The 21,392-nt window shown below is 45.6% G+C and overlaps 1 protein-coding gene across 1 annotated transcript in view; it reads right to left on the bottom strand.

Moving 5' to 3' along the window:
* The window catches only part of CCDC9 (coiled-coil domain containing 9), a 57,125-nt gene extending 54,825 nt beyond the window's left edge, over positions 1–2,300 (bottom strand). The window contains exon 1 of the mRNA XM_044305951.1: positions 2,241–2,300. The gene's annotated coding sequence lies outside the window, so the exon portion shown is untranslated. The remainder of the gene's footprint in view (positions 1–2,240) is intronic.
* Between the last annotated feature and the right edge of the window lie 19,092 nt (positions 2,301–21,392).

Genomic DNA, 21,392 nt, shown 5'->3' with positions numbered 1-21,392 from the left:
ATGGATACACACGGTTGCAAAATGGCCATGAAAAACCTGACAGATCATTCCGCATTTTGCGAAACGGAATTGCGGACCCATTCATTTCTATGGGGCTGCACGATGTGCGGCCTGACTCCGGAAATGCGCACCCGCACCTCCGGGTCTGCATTTCCGTTCCCGAAAAAAAAATAGAACATGTCCTATTCTTGTCCGCAATTGCAGACAAGAATAGGCATATTCTATTAGTGCCGGCAATGTGCGGTCTGCAAAATGCGGAATGCACATTGCCGCTGTCCGTGTTTTGCGGATCCGCAAAACACGTTACGGAAGTGTGAATGGAGCCTAAAGCAGGAACTTAAAGGGAACCTGTCACCTGGATTTTGTGTACAGAGCTGAGGACATGGGCTGCTAGATGGCCGCTAGCACATCCGCAATATCCAGTCCCCATAGCTCTGTGTGCTTTTATTGTGTAAAAAAAACGATTTGATACATATGCAAATTAACCTGAGATGAGTCCTGTACGTGAGAGGAGTCAGGGACAGCACTCATCTCAGTATCTGATTGGTGAGGGTCCAACACCCCCACGATCAACCGTTAGAAGAAGTCGGCCCTCCATGAGTGCTGCAGCCTCTTCCTAGGCCATGTGACATAGTACATCGGTCACATGCGAAGTTATCAAAAATAGATTCGATTAGTTACTAATTACCGTACCGTCACAAATCGCATTCCCTAGTATGTAGCGGGGGCAATGACGGGGAATGGTGATTACCCCCGCCCTCCCCATCATTGAACGCCTCAGATGCGTTCATCGCCGACTACGGCATCCGCTATTAAAATTGAGGCTTTTCAGGGGTTAATCAGGGTTGAAAGGGCCATGAGCTCTTTCATTGTGGCAAAGGGGTTAGGTCAACTGTTTCAGTTACTGCGCGCAAGATTTCCGCACGGTTTCTTCAAACAAGATGGCCACTGTCAATCAAGAGGTATGGGTTGTTGTTTTTTTTTAAACTGCCATATCAGGAAGAATAGATTAGTCACCACGAAGCTCGAGGAAACTCGGCTTCGTAGCGTATAGATTTTTTTTTCCCCTGAAATTCGGATCGAAGTCAATTTTTTGGCTTAGATTTGCTGAGGACCTGAGGAGAGGTCATCCTTTATTACTGGTTAACCCCTTGAGAGCATCTAGCTGTTATGTAAGGCTACTCTCACACTTGCGTTGTGATCCGGCAGAGGATCTCAATACTGGAATTAAACAGATCCGTTTTGATTTTGTGCATCAGGACGCATCCGTTCCGTTAGGAGGCGGTTGTGTGAAATCAAAACTGATCCGTCACCATCGACTTATATAGTTTTTTCAGTGATGGATCCGTTTCTATGACCGGACACAAAATCACAGCTTGCATCCTCAGCGGATCCCTCTCCATTCAGAATAGTGTTGAGTGATCTTGTGGTTTAAGTTCGGCGTCCGGTTATCGAAGAATCCTGTTAGGGATTCTAAATTCCGTTATGGTCCGTGGTAGCGGAATCCGTAACGCGATTCTTCGATAACCAGAACTTTAGACACAAGTTCGCTCAACACTAATGAAGACTAAACCGAAAAGTTTTTTTTTTCTGGTTTTATTGCCGGACATCAATACCAGAAAACAACGCAAGTGTGAGTAGCCTAACCGGCTGGAGGGCAGGGGCGAGGGTTCAGCGACCCCCCGGGAGGTTCCCCTGTAGTCTCCCCATCTCACTCTTCTGTGACCTGATACAATGGATCACCTCACAGGATTGCTCTATGGATACAAGTGTAACTTTCCCAGGAAACACTCTGCTTCTCCTAAGTATCAGGGCTGTGCAGGCCTCCAGCCCACAAGAGACGTTCCATTCACTGACAGCAAGGAGGAATGGAGGGAAGAATTAAAACGAAGCATATTAGAAAGTTGCAGAACTTCAGTTACAACTCACACTCCTGTGGACGAGCATCCGACCATTGCATTCCACTCACTGCACAGTGTGAATATCAACCTACACAGCAGGAAAGACGCAGAGCATGCGCGACAAATAACCTCACCAGACTTGCCATGGTCATGCCAGGCAGACCACCAGCCTTACCATCCGCACCTGCGCCACCATGCCAGACTCCGCAAACCCCGTACACCATGACCGCCTCCTCCTCCTGTCCACCCCTCTAATTACACCACATTCACCCGCTGCGCCACAAGCCCTGCCCGTCCCGTCCATACACACCGGGACCTATAAGGGTTAATCCCCCTTACCTGCTACAGCCCCGCTCTGCCTTCCTGCTCTAACAACACGCGTGTTCCTGTTTAAACCACGCCCCTTCAGACGCAGAACGTGCAAGGGCGGAGCTTCGAATGGCGTCCACGTGATTACGCTTACGTGCGGCGCCGGCGTCGGACATGTTTATTGTGGGCACGGAGCTGCCAGTCTGTGGTTGCCGAGATTTAGTGGAACTACAAGTACCATGTGGACCTTTCCTCCATCCGGTAATCAAGAAAGGCTGATAATCCGGCATATACCTTGTCCTGTTGCCAGATTAGATGACTTTTTGTTTTTAGTACTAAAATCCCAGGCTCGTTCAAACACAAACGTATTTTGCGTTCCGTATACGGGCTGTTTTCTGCAGTCTGAATACGGAACTATTCATTTCAATGGTGCCGCAAAGGATGCAAACAGCGTCCGTTGCTCCGTTCCGTGGCCCCGCAAAAATGTTGAGTCCTGTCCTATTCTTGTCTGTTTTGCGGACAAGAATAGGCATTTTATATAATAGGCCTCCTGTTCCGTTCCGCAAATTGTGTGAGGCACACAGGCGGCATCCGTGTTTTGCGGATTCACAATTTGCAGACCGCAAAAAACGGCACGGTCGTGTGAACGAGCCCTTACACTGTTAATTCGGAACTAAAGGGGTTGTGCTATCTTAAAATTGATGGAAAATCGCTTCAATAAGCCACAAATTAAACAAACAAAAAACACTGATCCTGAGCCCCAGTTTGAAGGACTTTTTTTTCCATTAGTGGCTCATATGGATGTAAAATGTGCATAACGTTTTTTTTGTTTTGTTTTGTTTTTACAGGATCCTTTTTAAAAAAAAATGTTTCTGTTCTACTGACGGATCAGAAGATCGGAAAAATAATGGTGATGTGAACTCTCATTTCGGGCTCATGCACGTGACTGTTATCGGCCCGTGCCCGTATTGTGGCCTGCAAACAGCGGTGCGGATCACTGACCCCATTTAAGTGAATGGGTCTTGCGTCCTCAAACGGAGGCCCTACAGTCGGTGCCTGTGCAAGCAGCATGGGTCCGGCAGGCGCACGTTTGTGTGCATGAGCCCTAATGCAGATATTAACAGTTATGAAGCCAATCGTTTAGCCTGCAGAGGGCGCTGCACGCATAGCGAATGCATGGTTTACAAATCTTCACAGGTCCAGGGGCGTTCGTATGGAGTTAGCTTGCGGTTCCATAGATATTGGGGGGGGGGGGGGGGGTGGACTGAAAATGGCATAATGATGACATCATCGGAGACTGGTCACTAATGATGTCATAATGCTACCTACGCAGGAACTTTTCATGGGTCCCCAAACCATCACCTTGGTAAAGGAATAAGGGCTCATTCAGACGAGCCTATGCTGCAGACCGCAAACAGCTGGTCCACAATACATGGGCACCGGCCGTGTGAACTCCCATTGACTTAAATGGGTCCGCGATATACAACATGCGGAGAAAGATAGGACATGTCCTATCGCTCCGAATCCCTGCACGGCCACCACGGCACCGCTGATTTGATCCACGCGATGGAGGAGCAGCCAATAGCTGGCCATGATGGTGACCAGCCTCCCTAGCATCTAGGAAGACTTGTCCCCATCGCGGCCTGCTATTGGCTGCTCCCCCTGTTGCTATTGCAGCGGTGTCCGTGCAGGGATCCGGACCAACGCGGGTGTCGGGGAGCAGGTAAGTATAATCCATACAAGGGGCCTGAGCATTGGGGGGGCCTTTTTAGACTTCAGATAAACCCTAAGCTGCACTAGACCACCAGGGATGCTAGATTAACCCTATAGGACTTGTTCATAGTGCGGTTTCGGTGCAGATTCTGCTGTGAGAAATGTGTGGAATCCATGCAGAAACCGCTATTGTTGTCAATAAGAGTCCGTACCGCCATTTCCTTACAGATTTCCGGATCACATTTTTGGCAGGATTTCTGTATGGAACTGCAGCGGGTGCCCACACTGAAAGACTAAAGGCAGGAGCAGATCTATCACATTCAAAATGCAAAGCTGTGGCAGAAATTCAAGGTTCAGCCTTGGATTTCTCCCATGGAATCCACCAGTATGGTTACATGGCGTATTTCTTCCAATGGGGAAATCTGCTACAGAGTTCAATGCTGATTCAATGGTGCTATTCCACATGTGGACACTCGCCATGATTTCTATTCAGAAGGTACAGGTCCCCTCTTGACGTGGCCTGGAAATTCTTGGTGTATGGATGGCAGCGTGGACTCCCACCGACAACAATGAGAGGAAGATTCCATGTGGTTTTCAGCTGGTAAATCCACACACAAAAAACAGCATAACCAACCCTTATTGCTGCAGAACACCACAGATGCTAATATTGACCCCTTAATAACCTAGGCCACTCCAGTCGTAATGTGAAACTCCCAGGTACTAGTACAAAATCTGTAACCAGGCCTCCAGCTGCCACTGAACTGAATGGGATGTCAATGGCGAACAAGTAAACGGTGAAGAGGACACAGTGCTGATCGGTGGGGCGCTGGCAGTCAGACCCCAGCAATCTGATATTGATGACATATCCTGATTTCATCAGTTCCAGATGTTGCTCCAGTTTTTTACACCAACCTCTACTGGATTTAGAATGCACCTTTTTTTTACATTTGGTAAATCTCACGAAAAAACTCCCCATTAGCCACCCACATTTTAAAAGTAATCTAAAAAAATCAGTACATTTTTGTGCAAAACTGTTGTACACCAAAATTACCAATTTTTTTGCCAGAGTTCAGACGCTGGGTAATCATCAGGTAATGAATATATTGCCCCCCAGGTGTCCAGTCTGATGCTGTACACAGAGGTCGTTACTTGTACGTGCTGCTGATTTTATAACCTTCTTTTCTTATACTTCAGGACTTGCTGCCTAATTCGGTAGAACATCTGATCGGGAGAGTCTTATGCAATGCAATTTTTAGCATTCTCATTTTTTTGTGCTAATGGTTTTTGTAAAATTGAATATTTATTCTGTAATTTTTCCTCTCATTAATCATATTTTTGACTTTATAAGATGCACCCGACCATAAGACGCACCAATCTTCATCAGACCTCTGATTAGACCCTCAGTGTTTATCAGACCCCCAATCTTTATTAGACCTCATCTCAGACTCTCCCAAATAAGACCCCCAATCTTCATCAGACCTCAGTTCAGATCCCCAATCTGTCAGACCTCAGATGAGACAAAAATCTTTATAAGACCTCAGATCAGACTCCAAATCCTCATCAGACCTTTTGGCACCAGGAGAGGCATTGGGTGGGCTCTCATTGCATTCGTTGGGGGCCATCTGGCACCAGGAGAGGTGTGGAGTGGGCCCCAGCATGTATGTAGAACCTACACTCCCTGAATTTTATGGTAGCCGACATGGCACATAGCAGGTAGAATTTAGTGTTAGGTTCCCGCCTTGACGTGTGGCAGACGGGCCCAAATTTTGTACAAAATGTATTTGCCAAGAATCTCAAATTTACTTAAAAAGCATAGCATTAGAATACTTTTTTGTACTTTATTTGGTTTGCAGAGTGCTGTTGCGTTGTAATTCGCCCTATAAGACACAACTAGGTTTTAGAGGAGGAAAATAAGAAAAAAAAATACTTTTCATCAGACCTCAGCCCAGACCCCCAGTGGAAATAAAACCTCTAATTAGACCTCGGATCAAACCCCCAGTGTTAATAAGACCCCCAGTTAGACCTCAGATCAGATACTTATGTTAACAAGACCTCAATTCAGATACTCAAATCAGACCCCCAATTTTAAGACCCCCATTTAGACCTCAGATCAGACAAAAACAGTAAATCAACTTACCTTTTCTGCCCCGGACGCCGCCGCCTCTCCAGGGATCCAGCTCCTATTCTTCTGGCTCTTCCTGCCGCACGCTGTGCTGTGACCCGACTTGTACAGAAGTCACAGCGAGCCGACATTCTCACGCTGTGCGCAGTCACAGCACAGCGAGCGGTCGAGGACAAGGAAGCGGTGATTACAGAGCCCGGGGATCGCTGCATTCACCGCTTCCCGGTCTTCCATAATGGAAGTGCATCTTATAGGGCGAAAAATATGGTAAATAAATGAACTTACCTCTCCTGCTCCGGATAGCACGCTTTTCCTACACTCACCGCTCCCTGGTCTTCCTCTGGGCATCAGATCAGAGTGTTCATCCATGTGCACTACTTCCTGACACAGTGAGGACAAAATGCAGCACAGGGCCCAGAAGAAGACCAGGGAGCGGTGAGGGGAGCAAGCGCTAGCAGTGATGCAGTCGCTGTGCTCTGCGCTGCCTGCATACTAATGAGCACTTTCATGTGCTCACTAGTATTTGCTTTATAAGATGCACTGTCACACCCCCCCCCCCACACACACACACACACTTTTGGGGGGGAAAAAGTGCCTTTTATAAAATGTAAAATACGGTAATCAATTTTTTATCCAGGAAGGCCAATATTGGCCAGAGCGGTTTTGGCTGGAACATCATTCATTGTCATCACGCCGGGCTCGGACTGTGGCCGTTTATCTACGTTTAGTAAGTTTACACAATTATCTATTTGGGACACTTGTTTGGGGACATCTACAGAGACTGATCACGCTGCTCCCTCCTATGAATTAGGCTCATATCATATCTAAGCATCATGGTGCACCAACCAATGCTGGGACCTGAGATGTTTGTGATACCAGCCCTGGCGCCTTTGTTAGGTCCACTGCGACCACACTAAGGGAGCCACCTCCATCTGTCCTATGCTTTTAAGGCATCATGGACACTTTAGGATTTAATCAGCAGTTTCTATCCATTTTTTTAAGATGTGGATCCTAAAGCCTCAAACAATGTACTCCTGATTTAGTCTTTAAAAAAAAAAAAGGATGAAAAATACTGACCAAATGTCCTAGGTGCCGCAGTCGCTGTTGAACACGTCCAGCCTCAGATATTACCTTGATATGAGCGAGCCTTTGCTCTGTTCACATTTGCCTTAAAGGGAACCTGTCACTGGGATTGTGTATAGAGCTGAGGACATGGGCTGCTAGATGGCCGCTAGCACATCCACAATTCCCAGTCCCCATAGCTCTGTGTGCTTTTATTGTGTAAAAAAAATAATTGCATATGCAAATTAACCTGAGATGAGTCCTGTACGTGAGATGAGTCAGGGACAGGACTCATTTCAGGTTAATTTGCATATGTATCAAATAGTTTTTTTACACAATAAAAGCACACAGAGCTATGGGGACTGGGTATTGTGTATGTGCTAGCTGCCATCTAGCAGCCCATGTCCTCCGCTCTATACCCAAAATCCCATTGACCGGTTCCCTTTAAACACTCTGTCAGTTGCCACCAGATCTGTCACATTTGATGAAAAAAATAGCGCTCTACGCAGAGCTTTTTCTGTCAAAATGCCAGATGGAGTCTCATGAACAGGAGCAGATTGGCCATAGACACTACAGGGAAATTACCCGGTGGGCCGATAACCAGGGGGCCACCCAAGCCCACTTTATGGTCACAGGTAGGCGTTGGATCACAGATCCGAAGTTAATCAGTTAAAAAAAAACTTTGTTTGAAATGCTGTTTCCGTACCACATTAAAATGTACGGGCTCCGTGTAGGAAACTGTTGTCTCGGCCGAAGTTGTGTGAGACTTTTTGGTGAATGACTTTGGTATTCCTATCTGTTTATTTTAAAAGCATTTTAAAATAGGAATCAGAGGTCGGCTTTGGTACTGGCGGGGACCTTGGTACCGAAGCCCACTTCGGATTCCTGTTTTAAAATGCGGATTAAGAAATTCACAGAATGGAGTGGCTCTACCAATCCGTAGGATAGAAAGGTGCTCACTATCTAAGTGTTAACTCCTAAACACCAGAGGATTAAAAAACATTGTAATAGTGGAGATATGGCACTCAATATCTGGAGGACTGCTCAAAACAAATTACTTTATTGATGCAATTATCATATTAAAAAATTTAAAATGTTATACAAGATATGTAAATTGTACAGAAATTAAATAACAAAAGGATAAAACGTCACAAATGACGATAAGGTAAAAGTCACTCGAGGTATAGATATATATGTCAGACAGCATATAGGTGCTTTCTAAATTTCTGATTGGTTCACCACAGAAAGATAAATTGTCGATAATTTAGCACTACATAAGCGGTTTATCGATAATTCTCTGAAAGTTTTTCGATAGTCACCAATTCTTCGGTTAGTAAAATCGTTGATTCTTATTACTGTAACGCAATTATAGACTTTTCGATTTAATTATGAACTCTTATTTCGAATGTTTGGAAGAGTCACAGTAATTCTTATGTCACAGTTCTTTAAACTTATCGAATTGTAAAAGTTCGGGAGTTATTAGCTCTGGGTGGCGTCCCACCTATTTTCGAGCTGTCTTATTCCCTTACCTCCAACCTCTGAATGCGGCTTGTTTGATTGCCGTTTCCTCAGCGTCCCACGTGCTCGACTTCTCCTTAATTTCGATTAAGTTGAAGGTGAAACTATATATCACTCCAGGAAGTTTTCGAGCATAAATTCTTATATAGGACGAGTCACTTGAGAGGTTATTAATAAGGAGGTAAACCTGTAGATGTCCTTGCGTACGCCAGAATGGTGGTAATGTGGGGTCCAGATTCCTCCCAGACGCGTTTCAAAGTCCCAAAGAGTTCTGACTTCTTCCTCGGATCCTAAATCGAAAAGTCTATAATTGCGTTACAGTAATAAGAATCAACGATTTTACTAACCGAAAAACTTTCAGAGAATTATGGATAAACAGCTTATGTAGTGCTAAATTATCGACAATTTATCTTTCTGTGGTGAACCAATCAGAAATTTAGAAAGCACCTATATGCTGTCTGACATATATATCTATACCTCGAGTGATTTTTACCTTATCGTCATTTGTGACGTTTTATCCTTTTGTTATTTAATTTCTGTACAATTTACGTATCTTGTATGACATTTTAATTTTTTAATATGATAATTGCATCAATAAAGTAATTTGTTTTGAGCAGTCCTCCAGATATTGAGTGCCATATCTCCACTATTACTGTTTTAAAATGCGAATCTGAAACCCAAAGCCCCCCATATCTGACCACAGCACCCCTGCTTTGCCCCTATTCCATCCGTAAACAGCGACCGTTGCCACCTTGACAATGACGTTGGAAGTGGTCACATCCTTTACCTCTGTGACCACTGCCCGGACGTCATCTTCTGCATCAGCACTGACCACATTCAGCGCACCATGCTTTCGGCACCAGCACAGAAAAGGCGTCCGAGGCAGCGGTCAGGTGGGTGAATGACTTGATTGCCCTGCATGAAGCAGCTACCAGCGTCTACCAGGGGTGCTGTGGTGAGATATGGGGGGGCTTGGGGTTTCCTATAGTACTGCTCACAAGTTTAGGAAGCTAAAAATATATGTACGGTATATAGCGGCTCACCCCTCTCAACAATTGGACCTAGTTGTGATCTAACAGTGGAGAAGTGACATTTTATGAATTATTTGGACACAGCAAACTTTTATGAATTGATATTCGGATATAAGGCTACTTTCACACTTGCGGCAGAGAGATCCGGCAAGCAGTTCCGTTGCCGGAACTGCCTGCCGGATCAGGCAAAATGTATGCTAACTGATGGCATTAGTAAGACTGATCAGGATCCTGATCAGTCTTAAAAATGCCTGATCAGTTGAAAAAATGCATTGAAATGCCGGATCCGTCGTTCCGGTGTCATCCGGCAAAACGGATCCGGCATTTATTTTTTTCTGCTTTTTTTTCAGTCTGCGCATGCGCATAACGGAACGACGGATCCAGCATTCCGGTATTCTGAACGCCGGATCCGGCACTAATACATCCCTATGGGAAAAAATGCCGGATCCGGCGTTCAGGCAAGTCTTCATTTTTTTTTTCGCCGGAGATAAAACCGTAGCATGCTACGGTTTTCTCTCTTGCCTGATCAGTCAAAACGACTGAACTGAAGACATCCTGATGCAAACTGAACGGATTACTCTCCATTCAGGATGCATGGGGATAAAACTGATCAGTTCTTTTCCGGTATTGAGCCCCTGTGACGGAACTCTATGCCGGAAAAGAAAAACGCTAGTGTGAAAGTACCCTAACACCATCTAATCAAGTGGAGCAGTGTAATTGTTGGATGGACTGGATACATATAAGATATTGGGTTGTGATACTTTTTTCTAACTCTGAGGGACTTGCTGTGAAGGATTCATTGAATAATCTACCTATATAGGCCTCATGCACGCGACGGTTCAGTTTTTTGCGGTCCACAAACCGCGGATCAGCAAAAAAACTGAACCTGCCTGTGTGCCTTCCGCAATTTGCGGAAGGCACATTGTAGACATGCCTATTCTTGTCCGCAAAACGGACAAGAATAGGACATGTTATATTTTTTGGGGTGGTAACGGAACGGAGCAACAGATGCAGACAGCACACGGAGTGCTGTCCGCATCTTTTGCGGCCCCTTTGAAGTGAATGGGTCCACATCCGAGCCGCAAAAACTGCGGCTCGGATGTGGACCAAAACAACGGTCGTGTGCATGAGGCCATAATCTGCAAGATCTCTCTGTCTCACGGTCCTTGAGCTTTTTAAGGAATATAGGAGAATACGCAAACTGCAACGGAATCTTGTGCTGTGTATGGTATTGTCATTTTATGATTTATTTTCACTACCAGTTTTCTTTTTGGTTTATTTTATTTGTACAATAAAATAGTGTTTTTAATGCAGTTCCGGTGGTAGAGTGCTTGTTATTGACACTTTTATTAAGTTTAGGAAGCTGTAGAGATTTTTACGCAAAGTGGCCAACCCCTTTAAGTTGATGTTCCTTTCTGCTCTATTCATAAAGTTTTAGTGGCCATAAACTTTTATGGAAGCGTTGAAGAGGTCTAGTGGCACACCCCGACAACTCTTCACGGATCCTGGATGATATGTGGAGGTGCAGCGTGCAAGAGGAGAAACTGTGGGCTTTCATCAGGCTAGGGGTCCATGCGGAGTTGGTACTTATAATATAGTAATGTTGCGTTCCCACATGTCCCCTATAGATAGTGAATGTGGTTCACTTGTGACCTGCAGTTTCCAGCAACCCGACAGTCAGCAAATCCAAACCTGTTGGATTTCTATGCCACCACATTCACTATCCTTAGGCGTGCCTGGCAGCATGCCGTCTTAAAGGACTTGTGCAGGATTTTGATATTGATGGTCTATCCTCAGTGTAAGGCTCCATTCACACGTCCGCAAGTGTGGTCTGCATCGGTTCTGCAATTTTGCAGAACAGGTGCGGACCCATTCATTCTCTACGGGGACGGAATAGATGTGGAGAGAACACTATGTGCTCTCCGCATCCGCATTTCCGGAGCGCGGCCCCGAACCTCTGGTCTGCAGCTCGGCAAGAAAATAGAGCATGTCCTATTCTTGTCCACAGCTGCGGACAAGAATAGGGCTTCTCTATTTAGTGCTGGCCATATGCGACCCGGTGTATTGCGGATCCGCAATAAAATCCACCACAGATGTGTGAATAGACCCTAAGGGCTCATTCAGACGGCCGTATGCTGTCTGCAAAAATGCGGGTCCTTTTTTTGCGGACAGTTCAGCATGTCCTCAAGAAAACTGATTGCATTCAGTATTTTTGCGGACCTATAGACTTCAATGGGGCCATGTTCTGATTTTCACTGACAAGTATAGGACAAGTTTAATCCACAAAAAAACGGATCTGCATCTTTGCGAACAGCAGGCGGCCATCTGAATGAGCCCTAAAGGATATTTTATGTACTTCCCACAGTTGACCACTAGGTGTCAATGGCACCTAAAATATATTCTTCTCCCGTTCTAGACTGGGTAACCGTTCTCCAGACGATGACACTAGTATCCGGAAATTGATCACACAGGTGACATTGCTGCAGCGGACACACTTCTCTTTATTGTGGAAATTACAGACTGCGGCCGGCCGCCACTCGCTCATATCTGAAACTGTGTGACATCATAGTAAACAACCGTGAACTGGAGGCCGCTTAACGTAACTTTGCATATAAGATAGATAGATAGAATGCATTTGGAAAGCCTTCAGATCCTTTCACATGTTGTTAGGTTGTAGCCTTGTGCCAAAATAATGAAAAAAATCTATTTTTCCCCATCATTCTGTACTCAATACCGCGCAATGACAAAGTGAAAACAGAATGAAATCTTTGCTAATTTATTGAAAAGGAAAAAAACTAAAATCACTGTCATAAGAATTCCTGCCCTTTACTTAGGACTTAGTTGAAGCTCCTTTGGCAGCGATTCCAGCCTCCCGTCGTCTTGGGTATAAAGCCACAAGATTTGCACACCTGACTTTGGGGATTTTCTGCCGCTTTTTTCAAGCTCTGTCAGGTTGGATGGGGACCGTCGGTGCACAGCCATTTTAAGGTCTTTCCTAGGGTTGGACGATATCAAAAATATTCCCACAATATTATTATAATTTTTTCGTAATATTGATATATATTGCGATAAATACTCATTTAGAAGAAAAACCACTTTGGGCCACAAGGAGACAATAAACTGTACAGGGGCAAAAAGGAGATATTATACTTTATGGGGGGCTACAAATTGTAGCCCGAATACAGTATAATGTCTCCTTGTGGCCCCCATACAGTGTAATGTCTCCTTGTGGCCCCCATACAGTATACAGACATTACTCTATACGGTATGGAGGTCACAAGGAGACATTATAGTTTATGGGCTTATACAGTAAAATGTCTCTGTGTTGCCCCCGTACATTATAGTAGCGTCTCTTTGTGGCCCCATACCATGTAATGAGGCACAGGCACACAGATTTAGAAATGAACGGATCTGTATTCAATTCGCAAAAAATGCGGATCAGATGCGGACCAAAAATATGGATGTGTGCACAAGGCCTTAAAGACATACTGTATGTGGATGGACCTTACATACAGGGTAATACAGCCCCACATACCTCTTACATCCAGTGATGTCTCCTCTTATACAGATGTTCTCTTTCCTCATCTTCTCCATTCGGAGATCGGACCGCCATGATGATTTCTTCCAGCCGCGTCTCGTCTCTGCAGAGTTTGACACACAGACATCTTAGATTCCTTTTCCATCATCCTCTCCCTCCTGGTGCCCCAACAGTGTCATCCTGCTGCTACCCCCAATACTATGCCAGCTGTTCTCCCCAATACCCCCACACACTAATAATGTCATTCAAATAGTCCCCCCCCAATAACTCAGACTTCACTCAATAGTAATAGTGCCCCCTTCAGTACCCCCAGTAGCAAACCCCATTAGCAGTAATGCACAATAATAATGCTCACACTGTACCTCCAACATTAATGATGCCCCCATAGGGCATTAAGGCCCCCTATAGTGCCATTTATATAATGTTCTCTTCCTCTAGTATAATGCTCCCTATATATAATGCTACCCCCCATAATATACTGCCCCCACATATAATGCTCTAGTATAATGACCCCTATATGTAATGCCCCCCCCACTGTAGTATAATGCCCCAATATATAATGTCCTTCCCCACTGTAGTATAATACCCCCATCCACCACTGTAGTATAATACCCCCATCCACCACTGTAGTATAATACCCCCATCCTCCACTGTAGTATAATACCCCCATCCTCCACTGTAGTATAATACCCCCATCCTCCACTGTAGTATAATACCCCCATCCTCCACTTTAGTAAAATGCCCCAATATATAATGTCCTTCCCTACTATAGTATAATACCCCCATCCTCCACGGTAGTAAAATGCCCCAATATATAATGTCCTTCCCTACTATAGTATAATACCCCCGTCCTCCACTGTAGTATAATACCCCAATATATAATGTCCTCTCCCACTGTAGTATAATACCCCCGTCCTCCACTGTAGTATAATACCCCCGTCCTCCACAGTAGTATAATACCCCCATCCTCCACTGTAGTATAATACCCCAATATATAATGCTCTTCCTTCCACCACCAGGTATTTTCCCCATAGTGCCATACATAGATCTATTTAAACAAAAAAAAAAGCATTATACTCGCCTGCATGGCACAGGTTTCCTCTGCCACCACCATGCTTCACTGTACGGATGGTATTGGGCAGTTGATGAACAGTCCCGGTTTCATTAGACCAGATAAATCTTGTTTCACACAGATTGAGAGTCGTTTAGGGGTTTTTGTTTTTTTTAAACTTTCATGTATCCTCAACTGAGGAGAGGCTTTTTTCCTGGCCCCTTTGCCACAAAGTCAGAGTGACCTTTCTTACCAAGGCTCTTCTCCCCCCTTAGTTTGGTGGAGCAGCCAGCTCTAGAAGGTCCTGGTTGTTACAAATGTTTGCCATTTAAAGGGTGTCTACCATCCGAATTTCTGTTATGTAGCTGACTGACTATAACGATGCGCTAATGTCCGCACTACATAAGTGTGTGGGTTTTACCTTTCTCGCTGCGGCCGTTCTGATAAAATACACACTTTTATAATATCCTAATGAGCCTCTAGGTGCTATGTGGGCGTAGAATCCGCACCTAGAGGCTCCGTCTACTCACCCTTTATCCCGCCCAGGTCCCCTGTTCTGCCCGCCCCGCTCCTCTTGATTGATGTCACGGTTCGCAGCATCGCTGACGAAATCCCGCGCCTGCGCAGTTCACTTCTGTTTTCGGCGCAGTGAGTGAAGGCAGCTCTCCTGATACCGGCTTCCTCACTGTGACGTAGTCGGCGCAGGCGCAGTGAGGAACCCGGCACCAGGAGTGCATCATTCACTCACTGCGCCTGTGCCGAATACAAAAGTGAATGGCGCAGGCGGGGGATTTCGCCAGGGAAGCTCCAAACCATGACATCAATCAAGAGGAGCGGGGCGGGATAAAGGGTGAGAAGACGGAGCCTCTAGGTGCTGATTCTAGGCTCATTAGCATATTGTAAAAGTGTGTATTTTAGCAGAACGGCTGCAGGGAGAAAGGTAAAAACCACACTGTTACGTAGTGCTCACATTAGCGCATCGCTAGTCAGTCAGCTACATAACAGTATTTCTGGCGGTAGAAACCCTTTAAGAATTACGGAGGCCAATGCTCTTGGGAACTTTCATTGCATCAGAGATTTTTTGTCCCCTTCTCTAGAGCTGTGCCTCCACCCAATCCTATCTCTGAGCTCTACAGGCAGTTCTGTCTCCCTCATGGCTTTGTTTTGTTTTTTTATCATCATTGTCAGCTGTGAGACCTTATATAGACAGGGCTGTGTCTTTCCAAATCATGTCCGGCCAACTAAATTTACCAAAAGTGACTCCAGATGTAGGCGACCAAGAGAAATGGGCCAGAGATAAATTGCGTCATAATAAAGGGTCTGAATACTTATGTCCATGCTTAATTTTAGTTTTTCCTTTTTAATAAATTTGCAAAAATCCAGTTTTCAGTTTCTCATTATGGGGCACTGAGTACAGATTGATGGGAGGGAAATCAGATTTTTTTTTTGTCTTAGCACAAATCCACAAAATAACAAAATGTGAAAAAAGTGAAAGGGTCTAAAGACTTTGAGGTCATTGTAGATGGATAGGTAGATACAATGTAACAATGGCGATTTATATCGGCTGCTGTCCTGACTCCTGTACACTCTGTGCTGGCTTCCTGTGAGGTAATTAGGACTTGTTTTCATTGTACCTGACTGCTAGGGTTAATCTCATGCTCTGTGAGCTGCCAATCAGCTGCTCCTATAGATACCTGGCTGTTCCCCTCAGTGTTTGCCTGATCAATTGGTCCCAACAGACCTTGCCAAGTCTCTCTATCTAACTGGAGCCTGTAAAAGAGCTAGTATTATGTTTGTCTGCCTGTTTCTTGATCTGTGCATGTTCAGGATACTGATCCTGTGCCGCCTGCCCTTTGAATTGTTTTTTAGATTCAAACGAACTCTGCCTGCCCTGACCTCGGCCTGATTACTGACTACGAATATTGCCTGTTCCTTCAGTGCCATGCATCGGTGTTTCTGACTCCTGTGGGTCAGCAGCCAACTACATTGGGACTATTCAGCCATGTGGTTCCCCTTCAGCAAAGTCCAGATCCCTATATAGGGGTTTATGGGTGAATACCCGGGGACCATCAAAAATAATTCTACGGAAAAACAGATGATACGGCATCCAATGGAGTAAAAGTGGAGGCGTCATTTACTCCATAGACTCCCATACAAATGTGTGCATGTGTTCCAAGTAGCAGGACGCACCTAGATGGGGTGCAGAGGCAGCAGTCACTTCCGTGTCCAGGAAACTGAAGGGGAACCAAAAAACCCTCTGCCACATAGTTACTAGAATGATAGAAAACGCATTGAAGGTGGGGGGCCGTATTACAGATTTTGCAATGGGGCTCTGGCTCCTAAGTTACATTTCTATCTAGTAGGTAGAGTAGTAGGGGTCTCAGAGTTTAATATTTCCCCAGTCAGGATAGGTCATCAATATGAGATCGGCAGGGGTCCGAGACCTGGCACCCAGCTGATCAGCTGGTTGAAGAGGCCGTGGTCCGTTTTGTGGACGCCAAAACGGATACGATTGTGTGCATGAGGCCTAAGGGGTGTATGTTAGAACCACAGAGGCTGTCTGCTCCAAGACTGGAAAACCCCTTTAATTAGAATAGGCCCCATGGGATAGTTGATTGATTTGGCAACTGTCCTACCCAGTGTACCATTGTGTCTCCTCATCCCCAATGTCAGATCGGGCAGGAGAGTATGCTTAGACAACCCCTCTAAGACAGAATATATACACCAGACTATTTGGACATCAGACGATGAACCCATGGTGCCGCGCTGAGTGCCGTATTATGGTCACAAGTGTCGGCCCTAAGCGGCCCCCTCGCAGAGAGGCCTGTACAAATATATCCTTGTTTTGCAAACCCAGGCCATTTTCCATGACGGCCGTTTGTAAAGCTCGCTGTTTTGTAAACTTCCATCACCATCTTGCTTCTCGCCGCACCTATTTTACTTCCTCCTATCTTACTTTAGTCCTCGGGACACTACAACTAGAGTGCGGTCGAGTGTCAGCCATTGTGTTTGTCATTGTGATCAGGACGGTGAAGAAATAGAGTAATTTAGACTGCTCATGAAATAAACCACCATAGGATATCTATATGCCAGACATAAACAGGCAGGTCAACTTTTTGAGGTTACTGTCACTTTAAGTACTGCCGAGGAAAGACCGAACAGGACAGTCAGCAAGGAGTGACTGGGCAGGGGGTCATGTAAGATACATACAAGGAACCCTGGGACGGCGCCTTTCTCACGGTCCACCCTGCATGTTATTTCACTGGTAAACAAGTCGCTGTGGTCTCCGAAGACGCCAAACGTTTGGCCCAGCCTCAGGAATAAGAAGTAACTGACCGGCACTTCCTCTTTTGCCCGGATGGGAACCTGTGATGTGGAAAATGATGTTCTGGGCGGATATATTGTTTGGGTAACACTTACTCCCGCTGCTGACCTCAGTCACCACTTATAGCAGCGATGATGAGCCTTTCATCTGTGGGTTATGTCACCCTGGGTCGTACCTAACCCTGTGTATGAGCCCTGTTACACCAAGTTCATACAAAGAATCGGTCCCAAAAATTGGCAGAGGTAAAGGTGGCGCCAATCACCCTGCAAAAAAAAACATATTTGTCGGGTGATGCTAGCTTTCATGCTGCACCTAAATTTGTCGGCAGCACATTGCCCCGTGTGAACAGGATGTGCTGCCAGCAATATGCAGAGACGGGGGGGGGGGGACAAATGATCGTAATAGCGGTTGTTCGTCCCCTTTTGAATTTCCATCGGGCTGTGTGAAAGGCACTTTAAGGGCTCATGCACACAAGCTTATTTTGGTCAGCATTTTTATCGGGTTGGATGTGGACCTATTTGTTTCAGTGGGGGCTAAAGATGTGGGTGCATCCGTAGGTCTGTTCTGCGGTAACAAAATAGAACATGACCTATTTTTGTCCATTTAACAGACAAGGGAAGGACTGTTCTACAGAGGGCAGGAGGTTCCACACCCAACGGTATCTGTATTTTGCGGATCCGCAATTTGCGTACTGCAAAAACTGCCATGTGCATGAGCCCTAAGTGCAGATTTAGGCTACATGCACACGAACGTTGTTTGTTTCCGTGTTCGTCCCGTTTTTTTTGCGGATAGGATGCGGACCCATTCATTTCAATGGGTCCGCAAAAAATGCGGACAGCACACCGTGTGCTGTCCGCATTAGTATGTCTGTTCTGTAGTCTTACGTGTATGAAATCTGCACCAAAACCACATACAAAAACACATAAGTTCGCACTATTTATTTAGTTTTTTGGGCACTTTTTTTATGCAGATTTTTCTCAAATCTAACCCTTCCATTGAAAAGGGGTGAAATCCGCTCAAGAAAAACATCATTGACAAGCTGCAGATATCAAAATCCGCACAGCAAAAGTGTCCATTAGATTTCTCTAATCTCATTCACTTTGCGGGTACTGTATTATACTGAAGTTTTTCTGCACGAAAATCCGCGCAGAAAAAAAACTACGCGTAATCTGCATTGTGTGCAGGCACCCTTAAGGGGCGCCAATTGACTTCATATTAATGACTCATGTAAGAGAACCCTTACGCTGGGTTCAGACCTGAGCGTACTTGAACGTACGCTCTGTATGCGCGATTGTACTGGCGTTTGCAATCGCGCATACAGAGACAAGCGAACGCCCATTGTCACGCGTTCCTGCTGAAGTCTATGTACGGGAACGTGCGACAAGACGCCCCAAAGAAGCTCCTGTACTTCTTGGGGCGTTGGGCATTTTACAGCGCGATCGTACGCGCTGTAAAACGCTCAGGTGAGAACCGTTCCCGTAGGGAATCATTGGTTCTTGCCTGTTGAGCGTTTTACAGCGCGTAGGAACGCGCTGTAAAACGCTCAGGTCTGAACCCAGCCTCAGGCTATGTGCACACAGCGGCCTCTGTAAAATCCAGTGTCTACTTTGAAGCAGAAACTGCTGCGGCTTCTGACACATTTTTTTTACACTTTGGATGCTGCAAATCTGCTCGTATTGAATGCATAGGGTATGCTCAGACGTCGGATTTTGCCTTTGTCAAAATCTGCTGTGGATTCTGCAGCATAAACACTCTGCTTTCTGCCGTGGCTAAGCTTGTAGGCTTAGGCCTCTTTCACACAACCGTTTTTTTTTTTCGTTTACGGGCCGTTTTTTGCGTTCCGTATACGAAACCATTAATTTCAATGGTTCCGCAAAAAAAAGAGGAATGTTTCTGTATTTCCGGAATATGTATGTATGGAATGTTTCCGTATTTCCGTTATAAGATAGAACATGTCCTATTATTGTCTGCAAATCACGTATCTGATCGGTGGGGGTCCGACACCCAGGACCCCCACCGATCAGCTGTTTAAGAAGGAACCGGCGCTGGCAGTAGCTCTGCGGCCTTCTCGCTGTTTACCGCAGGCCCAGTGAGGTCATGACTAGTATCACTGTCCTGGGCGGGGCTAAACTCTGTTCAAGTGAACAGAGCTTAGCCCCGCCCAGGCCAGTGATACTAGCTGTGACATCACTGGGCCTGAGGGAAACCAAGAGAAGGCCGCGGTGCTCCTGGAGCACCGCGGCCTTCTCAAAGAGCTGATCGGCAGGGGTCCTGGGGTGTCGGACCCCCGCCGATCAGATACTGATGACCTATCCAGAGGGTAGATCATCAGTTTAAAAGAACTGCAGAACCCCTTTAATGCTGTATTGCACACAAACGTGTTTATTCCCGCATCCAATCCACATTTTTTGTGGGTCAGATAGATGCATACCGCTTCACTTCTATGGGGCCACAAAAGATGTGAACAGCACCGTATGTCCATTCTGTGGCACTACAAAAATATAGAGCATGTCCTATTCTTGTCCACGTTATGGACAAGGATCGGACTGTTCTATTATGTGCCAGACGTTCCGTTGCGCAAAGTGCGGAACGCACGCAGCCGGTATACATGTTTTGCGGAACGTGAAAACAGGCAATGGTTGCGTGCATGAGCCCTAAATGTGAGATTCTTGGCAAATACATTTTGTAGAAAGTCATTTTTGCCTGTCCACCCCGGCAAGGCGATCTCTTTTAGACAGATTCCTATGCGAAATACTACCTCTTTTGGTGCGATACTGGCCTCCATTAAATTCAGGGAATGCAGGTTCCACATGCATGCTGAGCCCACTCTGTATTTTACCTCTCCTGGTGCCAAATTGCTCCATTTATTTCTATAGAGTTCTGAGAGCAGCCAAGCAAGGGGGGCATCTTGGGAGTTGTAGTTTTACCACAGCTGGAGTGCCAAGGTTAGCCATCACTGACCTATACTATACTATAGCCCTTAGTGAGCTCTAAAATCTCCAAGTTGGAGAAACCACCCCAGTCAGTAATAAAAGTGTTCATCAAAAGGAACCGCCAAACTAATTATATCTTATAGGCCCTTAGGGCCTTAAGGCTGCGTTCACACGGGCGAGATTTCCGCGCGGGTGCAATGCAGTAGGTGAACGCATTGCACCTGCACTGAATCCTGACCCATTCATTTCAATGGGACTGTGCAGATGAGCATTTTTTTTCATGCATCACTTCTGCAATGCTTTAAAATCGCAGCATGTTCTATATTCTGCGTTTTTCACGCAGCCCTGGCTCCATAGAAGTGAATGGGGCTGCGTTAATAACGCATTGCATCTGCAAGCAAGTGCGGATGCAATGCGTTTTTCACTGATGGTTGCTAGGAGATGTTGTTTGTAAACCTTCCGTTTTTTATCACGCGCGTGAAAAACGCATCAAAACGCATTGCACCCGCGCGGAAAAAACTGAACAACTAAACGCAATTGCAGCCAAAACTGACTGAACTTGCTTGCAAAATGGTGCGAGTTTAACTGAACGCACCCTGAACGCATCCGGACCAAATCTGTCACGCTCGTGTGAACTCAGCCTAAAAGGGTTGTCTCACGTCATCTACATGATAAAATGGCATAAAGTTATTACAAGGCACTCACTAATGTATTGTTATTATCCATATTGCTTCCTTCGCTGGCTGGATTCATTTTTCACTCACATTATACACTGCTCGTTTCCATGGTTATCAGCACCCTGCAATCCAGTGCCGGTGGTCATGCTTGCACACTATAGAAAAAAAAAAAAGCACTAGCCTATGTGTACTCCCGCAGTCCCAGCCACCAG

The sequence above is a fragment of the Bufo gargarizans genome, chromosome 9 (assembly GCF_014858855.1).
Source record: "Bufo gargarizans isolate SCDJY-AF-19 chromosome 9, ASM1485885v1, whole genome shotgun sequence".
NCBI classification, from domain to species: domain Eukaryota; kingdom Metazoa; phylum Chordata; class Amphibia; order Anura; family Bufonidae; genus Bufo; species Bufo gargarizans.
Note: the sequence above shows the minus strand (reverse complement) of the source record. Positions and strands in the feature narration are given on the sequence as shown.